This window comes from Macrobrachium nipponense, chromosome 13, assembly GCF_015104395.2.
Source record: "Macrobrachium nipponense isolate FS-2020 chromosome 13, ASM1510439v2, whole genome shotgun sequence".
Classification (NCBI taxonomy): Eukaryota; Metazoa; Arthropoda; class Malacostraca; order Decapoda; family Palaemonidae; genus Macrobrachium; species Macrobrachium nipponense.
This window is the reverse complement of record NC_087206.1, coordinates 85,887,356-85,910,080: the sequence shown is the minus strand read 5'-3', so window position 1 is coordinate 85,910,080 and position 22,725 is coordinate 85,887,356.

The following is a 22,725-nucleotide window of genomic DNA, read 5'->3' as shown; positions in this document are numbered from 1 at the left end:
TATGTAAACACTTACATCAGCTCGGTCAGCTACCAAAACCAACCACTGAATATTACTCAAACTTGACTTGCATTTGACTTATAGGAGTGTGATACAGACACTATGTGAATATATATATATATAAGTAAATAAAAATAAAAAATTCATTGTGTACATGAATTGATTCAAGTAATAAAATATAAAACAATGATATTGGTAAATAATAGTGATCACATGATATATATAATGATACAGTTTTTCACTTCATTTCATTAAGACACATATGCTACAGAAAATACTAATGTACTCTGACAATTGCATAGAATGAAGATTAACATGATAAAAATCATATTTTAAGTGATAAAAAATTTCATATATGAATTGATAACATTATTAACGTTTATGCTGATTGATTCGTTGATTTTTATGCTAACTGTTACATATCTGATTCATTAATCAATATACTAACTCATATATAACTGCAGATATTGGTAAGAAAAAAGGTAACAGATTGATTATAGGCTACCTGATTTGTTTATACATATGTATATGGATTCATATAATTATGATTAATATATGTGCACTTTAAATAGATTCCTATTGCGTACACGCAAAGATATATTTCGATTCCGTTATTTATGATCATTTATATATAGATTCCTAGTGCATACACGCAAAAAATATATTTCGATTCTGTTATTTATGATCATTCATATATAGGATACATGATACTTTATATATATAGGATACATGACCGAGGTTATACTACTTCACTTTTAACTAGCGTTCGAACAACTTTTCGTCCATTACACAGTTCCAGACAACCACCTATAGCCAATGAAACGGCCTTTTTCAATGGTTAAAACAAGGGGAAAATTTGCCTGGGCGGGTCCAACGTTCTATTTTGCGCTCATACTTATTCTTTGCATCCTAAGCTACACTATTCCCGTTTCGCGATGAAAAAAAAAATCATCCCCAGCACGAGTCCTTCGCCAGCAAAGTGGAGTTGAATATCCTTCGGGTCGTAATTGTCGGAAGTATGTCCCTTTTGTAGTCGAATTCCGACAGCCGCTGGAGCGTTCCGCATGAAAACGAGATTAACGACGAGATACGGTGTCGGTCGAAGAAGTCCATGAAATTCCTTTCACATTGTAGGCGGTTGTTACTTGACTGTAGTCGTCCGCTGCGACGAACGATTTTTTGAAGTTGCGATGTGAAACTCTCGTACTGCAGGATACTGTAACCAGGTTCCATTAATCAGCCTGCAAGTGAAATTATACTTGTCACAAGGGCAAAGTAAATTCAGACGACATCCAAATACAGGGGAGGGAAGAGAGCCATTTAGACCAGACTTAACCCACATGAATTCGCTGATATTTGTGGAATTCAAAAGAGTCAGCTGTACAAACTTTTTTATCCATGGCATTAACAATGAGTTAACCTATCCAGGTCTATGATGACTTGTAAAAATATCCATAATTATAAAAAATAAATAGATATCATTACGAATCACAAAGAAAATTCGATATTTCTGGTAGTAAGTTACTAGACAAAGAAGTGGAAAACGGAGCTAATTGTAAGATTGCCAGGCAACATAAGAGTCAAAGAGAAGATTAATCATGATTCTATGTGCCCTAACAAAAGTTTCATATTCAATTTTCTCGTGCGCATCCTCTGAGGTTAACTTTTAAAACATTATTAATAGGTAGGAGATGCAACGAAAAAAACCCACTATGTAACTAATTTCTAAATAAACTTTGGGTTTTTCAAGAAAATGTGACATTTTCCCATGAATGTGATTTACCTGGATTGTAATAGGCTAATGTTGCAAGTAAATATTTCATATATACATATCTTGATACTTCTAAATGTCTATGAGGTTCAAAAAAAAAAAATAATTCACTTTGTTGTTATAGAAATTCTATTTGCTTATTTTGTTCATTAATTTTAAAATGATTGCAAGTCCTTAACTAATTGCATTACACACACGGATAAGAATATGTTATGTGGCCTGTCATGTGACCTATGAACCACATGTGAAGTTCATGAACTAAGCATTCCTTTCTCCAGTCAATCTGCTTTGCAAGCGCAAGATGAAGCCTGTGCAAGCAGATATTTGAGGTTAAAGGAATCACTGCTGATACGGCAAACGCGACAGACCTTCTAGAACTGATGACGTCGTCACCAGCTTAAGAGTTACGTTACTTGCTGTAAGAGATACGACTTTAGGATAAATTTTTTGTTTTTTAATACTCGACCCACATGAGAGGAATGTCTGAAAAAAAAAAAAAAAAAACAAAACAGTACCAAAATTGAACAATATATTAGTTTCATGTTGGAATTATGTTAAATTAAATATTCCTTATTCAACTAATGAAAAAGGTCTCCATACAAATTCTATATATAGCCCTGTATAAGATCATATAGGATTATTCCATAGATAAGATTTTCACTTCTAGACTTCCTGACTTTAAAATCTCTTTTATTTTATTTTATTTATTTATTTATTTATTATTATTTTTTTTTCATTGACTACGAATATAAATCACCGGGACAGACAATATGTCAGTAGGTTTTGGATATGTGTTTTGAACCTTTAGCTTATTTGTCATTACTAAAAGCGTTAAGTTAGAGTTCAAATCTTTACGCATATATATTTTGGATATTTAATTATCTATGGTTACGTTTTGCTTATTGATTTTATCGTGATTCCTTTTTTATTATAATTTGTAACCCTTCCGACTTCTTACGGAGTGTATTATATTGACTCCACTTGTATCCATATTTATTTTTTTTATATTTTTTTTATTTTATTTATTATTTATATGTTTTTTTATATATATTTGTATAAATTAATGGTTGGCTTGAATATGTGGAAAAGTGTTCTAGCGGCGTACCGTATAAGGCTACTTGCGGCATCAATTCTATAGATACAAGATATAAATGTATAAAGTATTTAAAACCGCGAGAACCGCTATAATCCAGTTCGGATCCAACATCACGAGTTGTAACTCGTAAGACATTGACACTTCCTATTTAATTATCCGTTATTCTACCAAACCGATTGACTCTGGGTGATAAAATATATTATTGGTTTTCTTAATGGAAAGGAATTCACACAACGTGTTAAGGAGATTATTATTGATTTACACCACCCGAGTCAGATTATCATGTGTTGAATTCCATGTTTACTGATTTAGCACTCATAAATATTCCTAACGCACTCCCCCCCCCCCCCCCAATTGCGGGTTTGTTTTGTTTTAGTGCCTATAATTCTATATAACGTGTCAAGGAACTATTAACACTAAGAAGTGTTTATTCCCTCTGTCAGACTCGTAATTTCTGTTAATAATTCTAAGTATATTCTTTCAAGGATTGATTTGGCACAGGATAGGCCCTTAAACTGACAGGTGTCTTAGTGTATCCCTTGTTTTTCATGACACGTGTTACAATTAGTTATGTGCTTTTTATATCTGTAAGCATTGTAGGCCAGTAAAAATAGTGATTTGGCTTTCTGTGACATAGTAGGGAACCCTGGATGACGGAATGCAACCAGTTTAGGACGATTGGTATGAAAGAGATTATTACTAATACCTGGTCGTTAGTCATCTGCTGTGTCTTCGGTTTTCCTCGTCACAGACCTACATAATATTTTACATTTGATTACATATTCTGATACACATACTTTAAATATACTTTTGCTTTAGGGTTTCTGCTCGAAATGTTTCTTATTGTTTTGCTTAGCCGCTGACCCTGTTTCCGTTTCGAAGTGTTTATTGTTTGGTGTTTATTGTTTTGCTTATCGCTGTTGACACTTGCTTTGTTCAGTTTGTAACAGTTCTGCGCTCCGACCCAGATATTCAATGCTCGCGATCTCTTGGGTTAAGGAATTTTCTTGTTTAGATACGGTTTTAACAAATAGGCACGGATGTTTCTATATCTTTTAGTCTAATTAATGGTTCTTTGCTGTATGTTGCGGGATTGCGGGATAATGCGTCAGCTATGATATTTGCTTTCCCAGGTAGATATCTTATCTTGGCTCCAATAACTGAATGATCATTTGTCACCGAGTTCCTTTTGGACTGTGATTAAAGCCTTTGAAAACTCGGTAAAGGACTCATGTTCAGTAAAGACTTTATCAGGATAGCCATAGATTATGAACTTAAAATGTACTATGAGTTAAAGATACCTAGCCCTTCCTTGCCTATTACTGCATATTTACTTTCAGAGGGCTTTAGTTTTACGTGAATAAAAAGCTATAGGAAAGAACTGTTTATCATATTACTGAAGTAGTACCCTCTTACCCTTGGTCTGAGGCGTCTGTTGCAATAAAAAAAAATTCCTTATTTAAATCAGGGATTTTAAGTTAGGTAAGCTGCATTTTCCGCTTTTAAGATATCGAAACGCCTGTTGATGCTTTTCAGACCATAATAAATCTACGCTCTTCTTCGTAAGATCTGTTAAAGGAGCTGTCATCATTGAAGAGTTACATATTTACATACGATTGTAATACCCACTACAGCGCAAAAGTGCTGTATCCCCCTTTTACGTTAATAAGTACCGGAAAGTTATGAATAGCCGACACCTTACCATGGACTACTTTTAAGACCTTGACCAGACACATAAAACCTAGATAAACATGTTCGGTTTTAAAAAACTCTCATTTAGATATGTTACTCTGAGATTATTTGTCTTTGGTCCCCATCTTGTAGCACGAAGCTCCTACGTTTAAAATTTTATGTGAATGTACTTCTAAGGTATTAGAAAAGATTACAAGATCATCCATATAGGCATGTAGGTTATACCCCTAAAAGTCTCCAAACCACTATATTATAATTGGGGTGCAACGTAAGCCGGAGGCATACGTAAAAATTGATAATGTCCCCTGAGTGTGCTGAAAACGGTATATGAGGTACAATCACTTAGGTAATGGTATCAGGTAAAAGCCTTTAAGTAAGTCCAAGTAGGTGAAAAAAAAATTATTCTAACCTAACAGAGATAAGATGTCGTCGGTACATCGCACTGGAAATTATCGGGAGTCGTTTCCTTGTTAAGCGACAGTAATCTGCGCAGATACGCCAAGTCCGATCTTTTATGGCATGACGTTTGAGGGAAAAATTAATATTGGGCTTATTTGATTTCCTAATGGCTCCTATTACTAACATTTTTCAACTTCGTCATTTATCTCTATTTTGAAATTTCATTGGGGTTCTACACGAAGGTACGTATATAGCTTTATGTTTGTCCTTAGACCGTATTTTGTGTTAAATTACATCCGTTTTTTCCCAGAGATCACTCGCCAGTGGAGAAACTTCCTGGTATTCAGGTAGAAAATTAAAAAAAAATCTGCTGAATCACCTCTGCTTGAATGACTTTACGGATATTACTTTAGATAGATTATCAGAGAGATTCATCCACGACTGGTTGGGCGTGATTAATAATTAGCAACAATAAAAATGCGATATTTATAACTTCCGTATCCACGATATGTATACTTTTAGGGCTTTGTTCGCGGAAATCGTTATATTTCAGAGTGTCGGGAAGGATTAAAATTTCATTTCCCAGCAAAGTCTTTTTACACGCACTAAGACATTCGAGGGTGCATGCTTCTCGAGATTTTGCGTGCAAAGTGCGACTGTGGTTGTGGGAGAATTCTGTTGGGTCATTTGAACAATGTTACGATTTATGAGACAATGTATAGTTCCTTTATATAAGTTATTATTTGATTAACTGTCTCATTTTTGTTCAAACGGATTTTAATATGTTTGAAGGTTTATAGGATTTTCCTTTGATAAACACGCCTTATTTTGCAGGATGTAAGATAATATTTTGTATACCCTAGATGAATCTTACAATTACACTAGATACAGATCAATGTTTTTTATAACTATAGAGGTATCTGTAAACGCTCGCTTATCCGGACTTCTCATTAGGGAAGTTCGAACAACAGACGGTGAGTCCGTAAATACTGGTAATTAATTGTACTAAAGGAATAAATAAGATATTCTAATTTTTACGGCGCGTACAGTCGGGCTTAATCCACCAGTATTTATTATAACTTAATGTATTAAAATTACTAGAACATGCTCTGATTACTTGATACTGTCGTGTGATGCATAGGAAAAATCCTTTTTAGTTCAAAAAGATATCGGTATGTATGAACCAACATCGCTTTTCCCCACTCTGCTAGAGTCGCTTATTGTGTGGAATTTGCTTCGCTTTGAAAACTCGGCAGATTTAACTAACCTTGACCGCTTGACTAGGTGACACAGTCACCGAGTTTGCTTGTTTGAGTCTGAACGGGCTACTGTTTCTATTTCTTTTTGTAATAATTAGGATCCTTCTCTTTATTACCATCGGCAACGTATTGTGTGTTTTTAGCATTATGTTGCTGGTTTAGCATTATGTTGCTGGTTACGTATAAAGCAATGAATGACGAACTATTAGGAACTGAGCGATTACTAATAAGACAAGTTATCACTACTGCATACAATATTAACTGTTTGTACTTCATTCTTTGCTAAAATTTGAAATAGTGAGGGATCCTGGTCAGCGCATTTAGCCTAATGAAAGTTTTTTATAGGCATGTTATTCCTTGCAATCCAGCCATATTTTTAAAGTTAAGTTGAGTTATTGAGGTTCGATATTTTATATAACTCAAAAACTCAAGGCTAAAACTGCGATCGGGACTTTGCAAAGGAGCATTTATTGCCATGACCCGAAATAGTGTTACCTCTAATTTATATAGATTTGTACGGGTGTTCCACTTGTTTTTGTGTGTTTTCTAATCACTACGGTGCTTAACGACCCTATCCATGCATCTGTATAAATACAGACGTCCACTGCGTAAACGCATATTCACTGTTTAATATGATTTGTTACGTAAGGGATTAATAATCACCCAAAATGATAAAATTAACATAGTATATGATTATGATATTTCAGTAGAACTTCTGGAAACAGACACTCAAAGATAAAAACTCGCAGTAGCGAAATCTCAATGATGTAGATAATTTCTGTAAAAAAGTAAGATTAAGAATGTCTCGTAACTTCAGCCACAGGAATAACGAAATTCGACCTGTAAAGGAAACACTCAAAGTTACTCCAAATGAATAAAAAATTGTACTTAGCTTGCTTTTGTGGGAAGTCACGGTGTTCCGATAACGACACACGGCCTTGGTCCTCCTTCTCTATTTAGCGGATGACCTGGTTTGGCTTCAGTTTCCCCGTGCGCGTTGTTTCGATGATTCGAGCCCTTGAAAATCCGATGCTGCAGACGCGTTCGGTTTGTTTCTTGCAGTGCCGGAAACGCTCACTAACGATGTTTTCTTGAATGATTCTAATGAGAGACGAAGCTTGCGTTGTCGTAGGAAAAAGACACGTCGGTTTTGTTTCTTGAAGTTATTCACTAAACAATGATACTAAGTTGCTTGAAGAATCTGTTGCTTTCGTCGTCGTTGAAGAGTTCTTATTGTTTTCTGAAGTCGCTCACTAACGATGATACTATGTTGCTTGAAGAATCTGCTGCTTCCGTCGTCGTTGACTTCTTATGATACATCATTTATTATTCTGGTTTTTCTTCGTAGGACGTTGTAGAGTTCTTCTGGTCCGCTGGCCACCAATATTAGGGCTAGTGCCTTGTATGATAAGGCGCCCTATGAGGTAATGTTAGACTAGCGATAATCTATACGCTAAGTCGGTTGGTATTGCACTTCCATCTTCAATGGAGTGTCTGGGGTTTTGTAGATCACTTACGAAGTCGGTATTATCTTTACGACGATGTGTTAAACTCATGGTTCGGTGAGGTTCTTGTAGAAAACACTAAGTATAAAAATAGATATATTCTTGAAGTTTTACATGCTGAAGATCAGATATGATTGTACAAGTCTTCTATGACGATAGCTTGATCGCTTCTGCCAATGATGATGGCTAATCCTATTCCTCTACATGATAAAGCTTAGGTAAAGAGGTACAGGTCTTCTAATGACGATTGCTAACACTGTTCTGCTTGTCTACCATCTCCGTTACAAGTTATGAAGGAACAGACAGTAGTTCGAACATATGAACATACATACAATGACATAGTTTCATACGAACACACAATCAAATGAGACACGCTACAGATCACGTAGGCGGTAGTTGTCTCAAGCAGGGAGCTTGGACTAATGTTTTAAACAATTGAATGACTACAGGTGACGGCATGTCAACTTAGCCTACATACTTATTGTATACGTCATCTTTAGCGTCTCTAGTCTGATCACATTCCTGCAAGCAATCTGGTTGACCTCTTTAGTTTTAGACTTTTATATATATGGACTGACATTCCATATTTTTATTATGTAAACACTTACACATATATTTACATTTTTTGTCGAACTTACATCCTTTTCCTTCTTTTAGGTTTTTGCATATTTTTGGATGTAGATCTCTGCAATCATCCTCATATCCATTCTAAGTATGCACATTTACCATTATATTTAATAGTTGTGACATACCTTAGGATGTTTTGTAGTAACATTTTTCTCCATATCTGCAATTCCCTCTTTTCAAAAGGTTGCAGACTTTGTCTTTTTTGTATATTTTTTTCCTCTTTCCCGTCATTGTGTAGATCTGGGTAGAGCCTCTTCGGCATTTTCTTTTGTGCTGTCATATCGTAATTTATTTCTTCGTAGGTATGCTGCTTTATAGCCTCATATGTAGTATCAATGAGTATCTCTGCATCCATACTTTTATCTTGTTCTTTGTTTTCCTTATCTTTTTCTGTCATTTCAGTTTTGTTTACTTCTCTTGTTTTTGTCTTCTTATTCTTCTTTTCTTCTTCTTCTTCTTCTTCTATCTTCTTCTTCTTCATCCTCAACTATTTGTACATTCAATCTTGATTTAATAACATTGTCTATCCATGGTAGACATGTTGAGCAAAAAATTCTTGTGTCTTTTCTCATATCTTGCATTACCTCAGCACACTGTGGATGGGTCGGAATGTTGCATGCAGCACATTTTCTGATTAGGTTTTGTGGATTAACTATGCTATACCACACCTTACACAGTTTACATGCTTTTGGCATTCTTTTTTGTTTTTTCCTAATGCATCAATTAGGATATTCACAAGGTTCACTTTTATTCAATTTTCTTTGTCGGAATATGTTGGTTTATGTATATTTTCTTTATGAGTCTCTTGACCACTTGGATTTTATTTGGAACTTCTTCAATTATTTTCAAGATGTTTTCATTTGATTTGTTCCAGTTTGAAGGATTGTATCCTTCTAATATATCTATGAATGATTTTGTATCTTTTTGGTTAGGACTGTTGCTGATTTCATAGATCAGAAATGCCAGTTCCCTTCCTGCTACCTCATCGTATTGCGAATCTGCCAAGCAAGCTAAATCTCGCCATTTTTTTCCGCAGTTGGAGCTTACTGCCATCTTGTTCTGATTTACAGTATTTCACTTGATAAACTAACTTAGAAGACGCTTTATCCTACTATTTCCACACTAATCTTATCACCGATAGTTCACGAACACTTCTAGATATTTCTCAAATTCTAGACGTATGTTAAACTTGTGATATTTGTTGATTAATCTGACTTCGACCAGGAACGTCTCACCAAGCAAGATGACTACTACGGGAAGAGACAGAAAGCTAAACAAATAGAGAGAGAGAGAGAGAGAGAGAGAGAGAGAGAGAGAGAGAGAGAGAGAGAGAGAGAGGATAATTAGAAGAATATAAAGCCTAGATTAAATAGATAAACTAAGGAAATATAGATACTAGGTGAAAAAGTGAATGTAGATCTTAGCGAGGTATAGATATGAAAAAATATCAACGTAAAGCGAAAAAAAAGTAAATGAACGAAAGTTATTTACAAGAACGCGGAAGGAAGCCATTAACGAGATGGCGGGAACATCGAACTGGGTGAATATAAGAGGAGAGAGAGAGAGAGAGAGAGAGAGAGAGAGAGCAGGAATAAGAGGGGGGAAATTGTTATTAAGGGAAACGGACGTAGCCCATAAGGAAAGGGGAGACGCCCATAATACCGAGAAACGGGAAAGGGGAAGTTCGATAACAAGAAACAGTGATAGTCTTGTTTGCTTCAGTTGTCATTAATGGCCATCTGCTACGGCCGCGGAAGACGGTACTTTCATAATTTTTCCCGGACTCGGGTCATTGCTGTTTTTTTTTTTTTTTTTTTTTTTTTTTTTTTTTTTTTTTTATGGTTAAAGTAATGCTTGCAACTTTTTATATAACAAAAATATTTATTATTATTATTATTATTATTATTATTATTATTATTATTATTATTATTATTATTATTATTATTATTCTGTTGAATAAAATGGCAGAGTTCAGCGAATTAATCTTATATGTTATCTATTCTATTTTTCTTATTACCGCTTTTTCTGGCTCAGCGATACTTCGCAATAATTGGCCAATATTCACATTGGGAATAATGCTGAAAGTGGTATTACTTTCAGAATTTGTTTAAAAGAGGGTCTACTTCCAAAATAATAATATTATTAGTATTATTTTTTTTTTTTTTTTTTTTTTTTGCTCTATCACAGTCCTCCAATTCGACTGGGTGGTATTTATAGTGTGGGGTTCCGGGTTGCATCCTGCCTCCTTAGGAGTCCATCACTCTTCTTACTATGTGTGCCGTTTCTAGGATCACACTCTTCTGCATGAGTCCTGGAGCTACTTCAGCCTCTAGTTTTTCTAGATTCCTTTTCAGGGATCTTGGGATCGTGCCTAGTGCTCCTATGATTATGGGTACGATTTCCACTGGCATATCCCATATCCTTCTTATTTCTATTTTCAGATCTTGATACTTATCCAATTTTTCCCTCTCTTTCTCTTCAACTCTGGTGTCCCATGGTATTGCGACATCAATGAGTGATACTTTCTTCTTGACCTTGTCAATCAACGTCACGTCTGGTCTGTTTTGCGTATCACCCTATCCGTTCTGATACCATAGTCCCAGAGGATCTTTGCCTGATCGTTTTCTATCACTCCTTCAGGTTGGTGCTCGTACCACTTATTACTGCAAGGTAGCTGATGTTTCTTGCACAGGCTCCAGTGGAGGGCTTTTGCTACTGAATCATGCCTCTTTTTGTACTGGTTCTGTGCAAGTGCCGGGCATTCACTTGCTATGTGATTTATTGTTTCACTTTTCGTATTGCACTTCCTACATATGGGAGAGATGTTATTTCCGTCTATCGTACTTTGAACATATCTGGTTCTTAGGGCCTGATCTTGTGCCGCTGTTATCATTCCTTCAGTTTCCTTCTTTAGCTCTCCCCTCTGTAGCCATTGCCAATTGTCATCGCTGGCTAGTTCTTTAGTCTGTCTCATGTATTGTCCGTGCATTGGTTTGTTGTGCCAGTCCTCTGTTCTTTCTGTCTTTTCTCCTGTCTCTGTATATTTCTGGGTCTTCGTCTGCTTTTATTAGTCTTCTTCCCATGCACTCTTTAGCCACTCGTCTTCACTGGTTTTCAGATATTGCCCCAGTGCTCTGTTTTCGATGTTGACGCAGTCCTCTATACTTAGTAGTCCTCTCCCTCCTTCCTTTCGTGTTATGTATAGTCTGTCCGTATTTGCTCTTGGGTGTAGTGCTTTGTGTATTGTCATTTGTTTCCTGGTTTTCTGATCTATGCTGCGGAGTTCTGCCTTCGTCCATTCCACTATTACTGCGCTGTATCTGATTATTATTATTATTATTATTATTATTATTATTATTATTATTATTATTATTATTCACCGCAGGTGTGTAGTGCCATCATTTCACCTCATGCAGTGCACTGTAGCCATTATGTAATGTGCCCACGGCCCGTAGCTGCAACCTCTGTCGTTCTTTTTACTGTATCTCCTTTCATATTCTCTTTATTCCATTTATTTTTTTCGCCCTCTCCGAACGATTGATTCAAAGTGCAACTGCTTGGAGGCTTTCCTCCTGTGTCACCTCTCAAACCTTCTACTGTCAATTTCCATTTCAACACTTAATGACCTCATAATAGGTCCTAGTGCTTGGCCTTTGGCATAAATTCTATTTTCAAATAGACTGAATTAAATTATTATTATTATTATTATTATTATTATTATTATTATTATTATTATTATATTATTATTATTGGTCTATCACAGTCCTCCAATTCGACTGGGTGGTATTTTTAGTGTGGGGTTCCGGGTTGCATCCTGCCTCCTTAGGAGCCCATCACTTTTCTTACTCTGTGCGCTGTTTCTAGGAGCCCACTCTTCTGCATGAGTCCTGGAGCTACTTCTGCCTCTAGTTTTTCCAGATTCCTTTTCAGGGATCTTGGGATCGTGCCTAGTGCTCCTATGATTATGGGTACAATTTCCACTGGCATATCCCATATCCTTCTTATTTCTATTTTCTGGTCTTCATGCTTATCCATTTTTCCCTTTCTTTCTCTTCAACTCTGGTGTCCCACGGTATTGCGACATCAAGAGTGATGATGATGATGATGATGATTATTATTATGTATCAGAGATCTCTTCTTCCGGTATTTCCCATTACGTTCTGTCACTGCTTCCTAAAAAAACTCCGTAATATTCTTTGGAAGCTTAAATTTCTAGTCAATGGCACATGTGGTCTTGTTTCATATGAATAGGCTTTGCCTTATTATTATTATTATTATTATTAATGAAAAAAAGGGATTTTTTGATCCACAGACGAATGGAATAGGGCCTCTAACGGGCGCATGTATGTAGTATATATAAATTATATACTGATCAATAATTCCGATAGTTATATTTCCGAAAAAATTGCATGCATAAAAAAAAATATGACATATAAATTGACACATTGAAAAAAAATTATCTATAATCTCAAACAGTTACACTAAAGCTTTCAAACCAGAATAAATCATCGAAGGTTTTGACAGAATTAATTGAGATACTGTGAAAAATCGTTTAGAGCTAATGACAGAACTTGTAATGGAAGCGGTGAATATAAATATATATATATATATTAATCTAGTTAATATATATATATAATATATATATATTATATATATAGATATATAATTATTATATACATATATATACCTATATATATATTATTAATAGATATGGTTGTATATTATACATAATATGTATATATACATATTTATATATATATCTGTATACAATGTATATACATATCATAGATAATATCTCTATATATATATAATATATTATATATAATATATATATATATATATATATATATATAAAATATTCTATAATATATATAATATATATATGTGTATATATACATATATGTATATATACATATATATATATTATATATGTATAACATATATATACATATATATATATATATATATATATATATATATATATATATGTATATGTATATATAAAATTTTTAGTTGGTAATAATTTCGTTCCGTCATGGGATCGAACCCCCGTCCAGCGGACAGGGTCGAATCGTTAACGTCACTGTCGTCTTGATTTCGTCCCTGTCCGCTGGACGGTGGTTCGATCCCACGAGGAGACGAAATTATTATCAACTAAAAAATTCCACTTCGGTTTACATATATGAAAATATATCAGTTCCGAGGTAGAGCGAATTAGACATTAAAGGACATTTGTAGCTCGAATAATTTATATGAAACACGGTGATGTGATAATTATTCATATATATATATATATATATATATATATGATATATATACATATATATATATATATATATATATATATATATATATATTATATATATATATATCTGTCTTCATCTCCTTAACGAGATTATAGTACCTGAAAGTAAAAGCTATTCTCTGTCGCCTTATCTTGAACGCGGTCACACCCAGGTTGGCTGGCTAAGTTAAAGTTTTACCTCATGCTTTTGGCTATCACTTTATATAAAATGATTAATCGAGAACGGAGTTGAATCTAATTATATATATATATATAGATATATATATATATATATATATAGTATGTATGTATGTATGTATATAATATATTGTATAACAATATATATAGTTATATGTGTGTGTGTTTGTGTGTGTGTAACGGAAGGAACAAATGAAAAAGAGAGAGAGAGAGAGAGAGAGGGCCACGATATCCCTTGAATGTCATTCGCAAGGTCAAATTAATTCGATATTTGAGTATATTTTTCTCAATACCTGTATAAATCACGTGTGGAATAATCATTCAAAGCTTTAAAATGTTCGTGTGTATATAAAACGCACTTCGCCTAATGATATGTACTGAAACTATAAAAGATTTAAAATTTTATGTATTATAGAATGTAACACATAAAGTAATAAAATCATATTCTATAAATACAAGCCAGAAATGAAGAGTGTGCAAGTTCAGGTAACCTGAGGGATGGTTGATATGCTGCGAAAATTGTTGTGTTTGACCCATTTTGGATTTTTCCCCAAAGTCAACTTCTACCAACCTGGATTTTTTTTTTTTTATCCAGTAAAAAGCTATTTTGGGATTCATTGGGCTTAACTATATTTTGATGGTTTGGGCAAATGCTTCCTTGAATTTAGGATTGGTTACCGATTTATAGATACTCATTGGATGAGTCTTAAAATGGGGAAACAAATCCACAGGTATGTGACCGTGAAATATATTCAAAACTTAAACTGTGCAAAGTGCGTTCAAGAGTCGATTCTGTTTCCTTTTTCATGCAGATAATCGACGTCCTCTGTGTAGTTCGTATAGATTCTCGAAGTCCTCTGTGTAGTTAGTATAGATTCTTGAAATCCTCTGTGTAGTTAGTATAGATTCTCGAAATCCTCTGTGTAGTTCGTGCAGATTCTAGAAGTCCTCTGTGTAGTTAGTATAGATTCTCGAAGTCCTCTGTGTAGTTAGTATAGATTCTCGAAATCCTCTGTGTAGTTCGTGCAGATTCTAGAAGTCCTCTGTGTAGTTTGTATAGATTCTCGAAAGTTCCCTGCATAGTTTTATTTTTAAATATATTGTTGAGTTACAGAACTGTGGATTGTTTTTTGTTCTCAAGTTTAATGTCACTAAAATTGCCTGTTTTAGGAATTATTCAGAATACCTTATTTATCTGAATGGTGTGATATATTGAGTGCAGTTTATTTCAATGAAACAATTATTTTTGCTAACCAATGTATACATTTCATCCTTGCCATTACAGTGAAGTAAAATAAAGATCTGTTCTTTCCTGATTTGTATATTTGAGAATTGAGAACGTTTTAGTTTTCACTAAGACTACTAGTACGAAAGTGAAAACTAAGACTATACTAGTAAAAAGGCTTCATGGTCAAGACTGCAGTTGCTCTGAGAACAGCTATAAAGTATACTGTTGTCTTTTTTTTTTTCTTTTTTTTTTTTGTGCAGTGGTTTCAATTCGCTCCTCTTACCAAGACACCTAAATAAGATAGATAACGTTGGCCTAGTTTTAAGATTAATCAGTTGAATTAAATGGCTGGTTGTTGAATGACTTTCGAATAACTTTAAAGAATTCTTGAAAATGATTCCATAGACGGATTCGAATAGTGGTCGTTTTGACGGATGAAGTCAAAATATCAATTACACTTTGGGAAGCTTTATAGGTTATTTTTCTTCCACGTTTTTAAATAAGATGGCTTAGAAATGTTCTGGTTTATAACAATATCAAATGATCGCGATAGTTTAATATATTATTGAAGATTATTATATATAATTTAAAACCTTATTGATCCTTTTTAAAAGAACCAGGTATGCTTTGACAATTCTTTATTTTATAATTATTTTTGCCACTTCTTCATTGTCTGGCAATCGTGAGCTTTTCTTTGACAATACAGTGAAAAGATAAAGCAATTTTGTAGAAAATGCTTCTCTTTGACAACTGCAGTGGAAAGATGAAGACATTTTATGGAAAATACATTTCTTTGACCACTGTGAAAGTCTTCATTTTTTCAGTGAAAAAATTAAGACTTTTGTGGAAAATACTTCTCTTTGACAAATACAGTGAAAAACTGCAGACATTTTAAAGAAAATACTCTTTGACAACTACAGTGAAAAATAGACATTTTATGGAAAATACTTCTCTTTGACAGCGACTGAAAAGCTAACGACATTTTGAGGAAAATACTTTTTGACAACTACAGTGAAAAATAGACATTTTGTGGAAAATACTTCTCTTTGACAACTGTAGGAAAAAATAGACATTTTGTGGAAAATACTTCTCTTTGACAACTGTAGGGAAAAATAGACATTTTGCGGAAAATATTTCTCTGACAACTACAGTGAAAAACTGAAGACTTTTTGTGGTAAATATTTCTCTTTGACAGCTACAGTGGAAAATAAAGACATTGTGTGGAAAATACTTGACAGCGACAGTGAAAAAGATAAAAAAAGAGATTTTGGAGATTATTCCTGGAAAAACGTCTCTGCACTTTACACTCCCTCATACACCGCCTCCTTTTCCTCTAAAAGTTGGCCCTCATCGTAACTTACCTTTCTTCATGATCCAGGCATTTTCAACACTGCAACAAAACTCCATAATATCATCTTGCGTGACGTGACCTGTTTACCATCTTTCAAGTAGATCATATTATCCTTTTGGTAGAAGGGAATAATGTTTAATCTCATATCCTTTGCTAATGACTTAAGGTAATACAGGATTGCTGCTTCTCAGTGTTGGTTAATTACATATTTGTAATTTAGAGGAATTGTTTTATACCATCTCTAGATAATTAGCGTTTTATCTTCATTTTCGGTTTCTTACAGATATATTTATTCTCATATTTTGTTGATTACGGGAATTCTTATCTTTTGGTTATTTATATTCACAACAATTCAAATTCCCTGCCTTCCTTTGTGTAACAGGAGTCAAGAAAATAAACGAGTGTTAGTAAATATATACATATAACATATATGTATATGCATATTTATATATATATATATATATATATATATTATATATATATATATATATACACACACACATACAAAGAAGGATTCACAGTAGGCTGGACGAAAGCTTTAATCTCTATATATATATCGTTACACACACATTTCGTTTTCCAAACGATAGTGTTACTGTGAATCCTTCTGTGGATAAATGAGAGGCCTTAGCCAACCCCGGTGGCGGGGTTGGCTAAGGCTCACTGCCAGTCCTGGAATTGAGAGGTCGATGGTTCGCGCCTGTCGGCCGGCAATTCTATTACCGCTTAATAAATTCCCCCCTCGGTTAAACATATGTGAAAATATATTCAATTCCGGGGTAGAGCGAATTAGATATTAAAGGACATTTGTAGCTCGATATATATATATATATATATATATATATATATATATATATATATATATGTGTGTGTGTGTGTGTGTGCGTGTGTGTGTGTGTGTGTCTGTTACCTTTTGAGTGTATACATGTTTGATTAACCGTGAATGTGTCATGATTTTTGTAGCTCAAAGCATTGTGCAACAATCGCAAATTCCGTTCTATCAAGATTTTTAGGTGTCGGATTATTTTGAATTTTGATGTCATACCTTTTACAAATCCACATTATGCAATTATTATTATTATTATTATTATTATTATTATTATTATTATTATTATTATTATATTGTTGTTGTTGTTGTTGATGTTGTTGTTTGTGATTATTATTATTATCGTTTGCATCAGAGTAGTTGCAGTTGTCTCTGTTTACTCTTCACCTTTGTTCATTTTCAATCACATTATGGAAGAGGGAAACTTAAGCTAAGATATACCAAACACAAAGACAGTAATAAAGGTAGTGATTGAAATGAAATAGAAGGACAAAGTAAGAGAAGACGAACTGGCAAAGGAGGAAGAAATGGGGACACTACAGTTTTTTTATATTTATAAAGGTGTATTGAGGAAGCACTGGGAAGGAAGATAGGAAGAAAGGAAGCTTGGAGAGGGAAGGGTGCGAGGGGAAGATGAAGTGATAGTCACTGAGATAAGGGAAGAGGGAGGGAGGGAGTTCGAGGTTTAATGGAAGGAAAGACAGGCAGGGCTAATGAGGGGAGGGAAAATGAGAATATGTACGAAGGAGAGAGAGAGAGAGAGAGAGAGAGAGAGAGAGAGAGAGAGAGAGAGGTGGGGTTAATGAAGAGAGAAAGGGACAGTGCAAGCGTGATTAACACACACACACACACAGAAAATGAAATTGAAGCAAAAAAAAATACTAATGTCCAGAATGCCAAAGCACATCTCTAAAGTAAAGTCATGACGAGATCTTGAAGAACGGAGAGAGAGAGAGAGAGAGAGAGAGAGAGAGAGAGAGAGAGATTAGTAACGAATGTGTAGAATACTACCAATCACACAGTAAATGCAAAGAAAACCCAGGCTTTAAGAAAGAAAACACACGCACACACACACACAGCACTATAGCCATTTTATGTTGGGAAGTATTACCTTTGCACATAAAACGCAAGTAATGATATGCCTCTTATAAGAAATGGGGAATTTCGTGCCTCTAATAAGAAATGGGGAATTTCTCTACCAAGGAAGAACTACGGCATTCTCCCTATTTGGACCTTTCAAAGTGAAGGTGAATATGCCTTCTAAAAGGGAAAGAAGGCTTTGAACACCGAGAAAAGACTAAATAAGAAAGAAATAGAAAAATCGAAGGCAGACTTTTGATATTAGACGAATGGAAAGGGAACACAGATTTAAATGTCCTTGATTTCAATGTCCTTGATCAAAGATGAGGTTCTTGTTACATAGCTGGTCTGTTGACGAGAGAGAGAGAGAGAGAGAGTAGCGCGTCTTGTGCAGAATATAATATTTAAGGAATGGCATATTCAGTAAATGAGAAAAAAAAAGATACGGGTGGTGAACATAGTGATTTCTGACTTGGAAAGCAGTACTGCCAGATCACAGTATACGGCCCTGATGTAATGAATTATCCTTCTCTCTCTCTCTCTCTCTCTCTCTCTCTCTCTCTCTCTCTCTGGAACCTGACGAAGAGATATGGGAGTGTTATATACCTGAAATCCAGTTTGCTTCTGTCGACCCAATCAGTAAATTAGGAACCTGGTTGTTCGACCATAGTGAGTCGTTGAGAGAGAGAGAGAGAGAGAGAGAGAGAGAGAGAGAGAGAGGTAACTTTCCATTACTCGACCATGCATTCTTCACGCCACGGGGTTGCGACCATTTATAAGGCTCTCTCTCTCTCTCTCTCTCTCTCTCTCTCTCTCTCTCTCTCTCTCTCTAATGGAAGCAGTCAGAGTTTTCAAAATTGAAGTTCTACATTTTATCTCTTATATTTCACTTCGCACTTCAATTTCTTGTCGATTAACTTAATTGAAATTTAGCTACTGACGTATCCTTCATGGCATTTCGTTAATTAAATGGTAATTTAACCCGTGGTGTACTGATAATGCATTTTAAACATACAGGGGATCTGTAGTTGATATATAGCTGTAATATGAATATAAAGTATAATGTGAAACATATAATTATAAAGAAAAACATTATCATTGTGATTGAGTGTATGGTGACAAAGGAAAGTTTTCAGGGGGTTAGTCAGTGCATCCCTTTCGTTCCTTTTTACGGCATCTCCTTTCATTTTCTCTTTCTTACCAGTTGATTCATAGTGCGACTGCGATGTTCTCCTCCTGTTACACCTTTCAAACCTTCTACTGTCAATTTCCGTTTCAGCGCTGAGTGACCTCATAGGTCCCAGTGTTTTGCCTTTGGCGTAAATTATATATTTAGTTCTTTTCAACCTCCTACGAATAGACGAATAATCAGCAGTTTCTGAAAAGTAGAACGTCGAGAGCATTGAGGAAACTGAAGCGAAGTAAATTGGATGGAAATCACTGCGTCGTGTACCAAAAGGTATAATGGAAAACTTTCTTTAAATTAAATGAGTAAATGCTTGAAATTACATTGCGTCGTACACAGTACAACGTACCGATTGGTTTGTTAATTGTTTATATTATACATTCATTTTATTTCATAATGGACATTTTTTAACTCTTAACTGTTAATTTGCATGTGCTTTAAAAGAGTTTGGAAATGTATGTACTGTAAAATAACTACTAACATCGGAGTGGATGTAAGAGATACTAAGAAATATAGATTCATAGTCATGGAAATCGAGAATTATAATCTAAGCAATTTCTCATTTTACTGACAACTCCTGTAGGGGGATGGTACACTCAGAATACCTCACGCGTTGTACTGTAGGCATTATTTGAGGTTCTTTGCGTTCCCTTCGTTCACTAACTACCACCCCTTTAATTCTTTTACTGTACCTCCGTGCATCTCTTTCTCCCATACCACTTTCCACCCTCTCCTAACGATCGGTTCAAGGTGCAGCTGCGAGGCTTTCTTCCTGCCACACCTTTTAAACCTGCTTGGCCTTTGCCATAAATCTTATATACCATTCCATTTCACTGACAAATTTAATCGCATGAAGTTTCTCCAGTATCAATATCATGGATCACTGAAAGCGATGCCAACAGAAAATGTTATGGCAACTGGAATTCCAAAGTTCATATCATGATCAAAATACAGCACTTTTTTTATTTATTTATTTTTTTTTTTTTTTTTTTTTTTTTGCGTAACGTACATCAGGAAGTTGATGGATAGATGAACTGACCGGTGTTTTTTGAGATAGCTGTCATCCATCGGTCACCGAAGTGTCAATAGGGGAGGCGTTTAAAATATGAGGGAGCCATCGTTGTTTACGTAATAGCGGCCTTTTACATCAGTTGTAAACAGATTACAATTCAGGGAGTTTTAGAATTTAGAAGGTAGTCACATAGTGTCTCTTTTTTCGATATAATTCGGTGTTTGTTTTTTTTGCTTTTCTTTTGTTTTTGCTTTTATGTAATTCGGTTTTATATAGTCTGTATCTTTTCTTTTATGAAATTCGTTTTTTGTTTTCTTTAGTTTTCTGTCATGTGAATCGATGTTTTTTTTCCTTTTTTTCTTTTTGCTTTTCGGTTTTATTTTCTTTGTTGTTTTGTTTATTGTTTCTAGTACATATAATTCCAATTTTATTTACTTTATTTTTTATTTTATGTAATTCCGTTTTTATTTCCTTTATTTTTCTCTTATGTAATTCCTTTTTTATTTTCCATGTATATTCTTTTATTTTTCTTTTCTTGAATATTCCTATATGTAAATTTTATCTACCGCTTTCTGGTTTTAATACCTTTTTAAAGTAATACGTCTTCCTGTTATTTGTACTATATATTTCAGATCTGATGAAGGAAATTGTTATACCTGATATCTTTGTCTTAAAGTCATATCTAGGAAGACTTTTTTTTTTTTTTTCTTCTTCTTTTTTTTCCCAGTTATCAGCAGAACTTTGTAGATGCCTTGAACACATCCATCGCGGATTAAGCGAATTGTTTTGGATGGCCATCGCAATTAAATGGAATCGATATAGATGGCCTCATCGCCACCAGAATTTATATTTGACTGTTTTATGGCTCTCCATCGATTCCGATGTGATTGTTTCTGGATCGACACCAGAGTTAATTGGACTGGCTCTTGATGACCGCTGAAATCCCTCTATTGCTTCCGGATCCTTAAAAAAAATAAAGATTAATACAGTTTTGTGAATCGTTTCTCCATCTATGGCCAGAGATGAGATTCTTGTAATAAAGCCTGGGCTGTTGACAAGGATAAAATGAGAGAGAGAGAGAGACGAGTATGAAGAGAAGAGACGAGAGAGAGACGAGAGACGAGAGGCCCGAGAGAGAGAGAGAGAGAGAGAGAGAGAGAGATGAGGATTGCGTGAGGTTAATTTAATTTCATTATCATCCCCATCAAAGATGAGGTATTTGTCATATTGCGTTTTATGTGATAAGTAAAATGAGAGAGAGAGAGAGAGAGAGAGAGAGAGAGAGAGAGAGAGAGAGAGAGAGAGAGAGAGTTAAGTAAGAACTGTGATGGAGCGAGCATCATGCAAAGTTTAGAGTACCAAGTAGGTAAGAAATGAAGAAGGCATTTTGATTTACTTTCGTTTGGATAGACATCCAAGACTGATGCAAAACAACGAAACACTACTTGGTAATACTTGGTAAATCACGGGAAACGCCAAAGAATAACGTCATAGACAAATAAAAAAGAATTGATATAAACACCAGTCTTGAGCAACGGAACGAGGAAAACAGCGGGAGAAAATAATAAAGATAATAGAGGTAAGGGCCCAGGAATTAGCTAACGAACACACCTGTCGAATTTTTGCCCTCAGATTCGGTTACAGAGAACGGACCGAAATGGCTACCGTGATTCTTGAAAGGGGAAAGGAGGAACAATGGGACGTTCTGTGCGATAGGGGAAGATGATAAAAGGAGAGAGAGAGAGGAGAGGAGGGTGAGGAGGCGAGGGATACGAGAGATGAGAGATGACGAGAGAGAGTGACGGAGAGGGATGGGGAGGACAGAGAGAGTCGGGAGAGAGACGAGAGATAGAGAGATGAGCAGCAGAGAGGTAGTGAGAGCGAGAGAGAGAGAGAGAGAGGAGGATGGCGCTAAATGGGTGGCACGTTTGATGGAAGGGGCAAAAGAACTTTCTGACAGAGAAGGAATTGGGCCCGTCACAATGGAAGGGTTTGGTATGATTGATTGGAAGTACATTTTTTCTGTGTGTGTGTGTGTGTGTGTGTGTACGTGTACAACATCGTATCGTTAATTCGCTTGATTCTTTTTTCATTTATATTATGTGAAATAATGAGTTTTATTTTGAGCAATTGCTAATCGTTGTTTTTTTTATTATTATTATGAAAGGATGATACAATTGAAATTAATGAGAGCAGTAATGAAAGTTATGT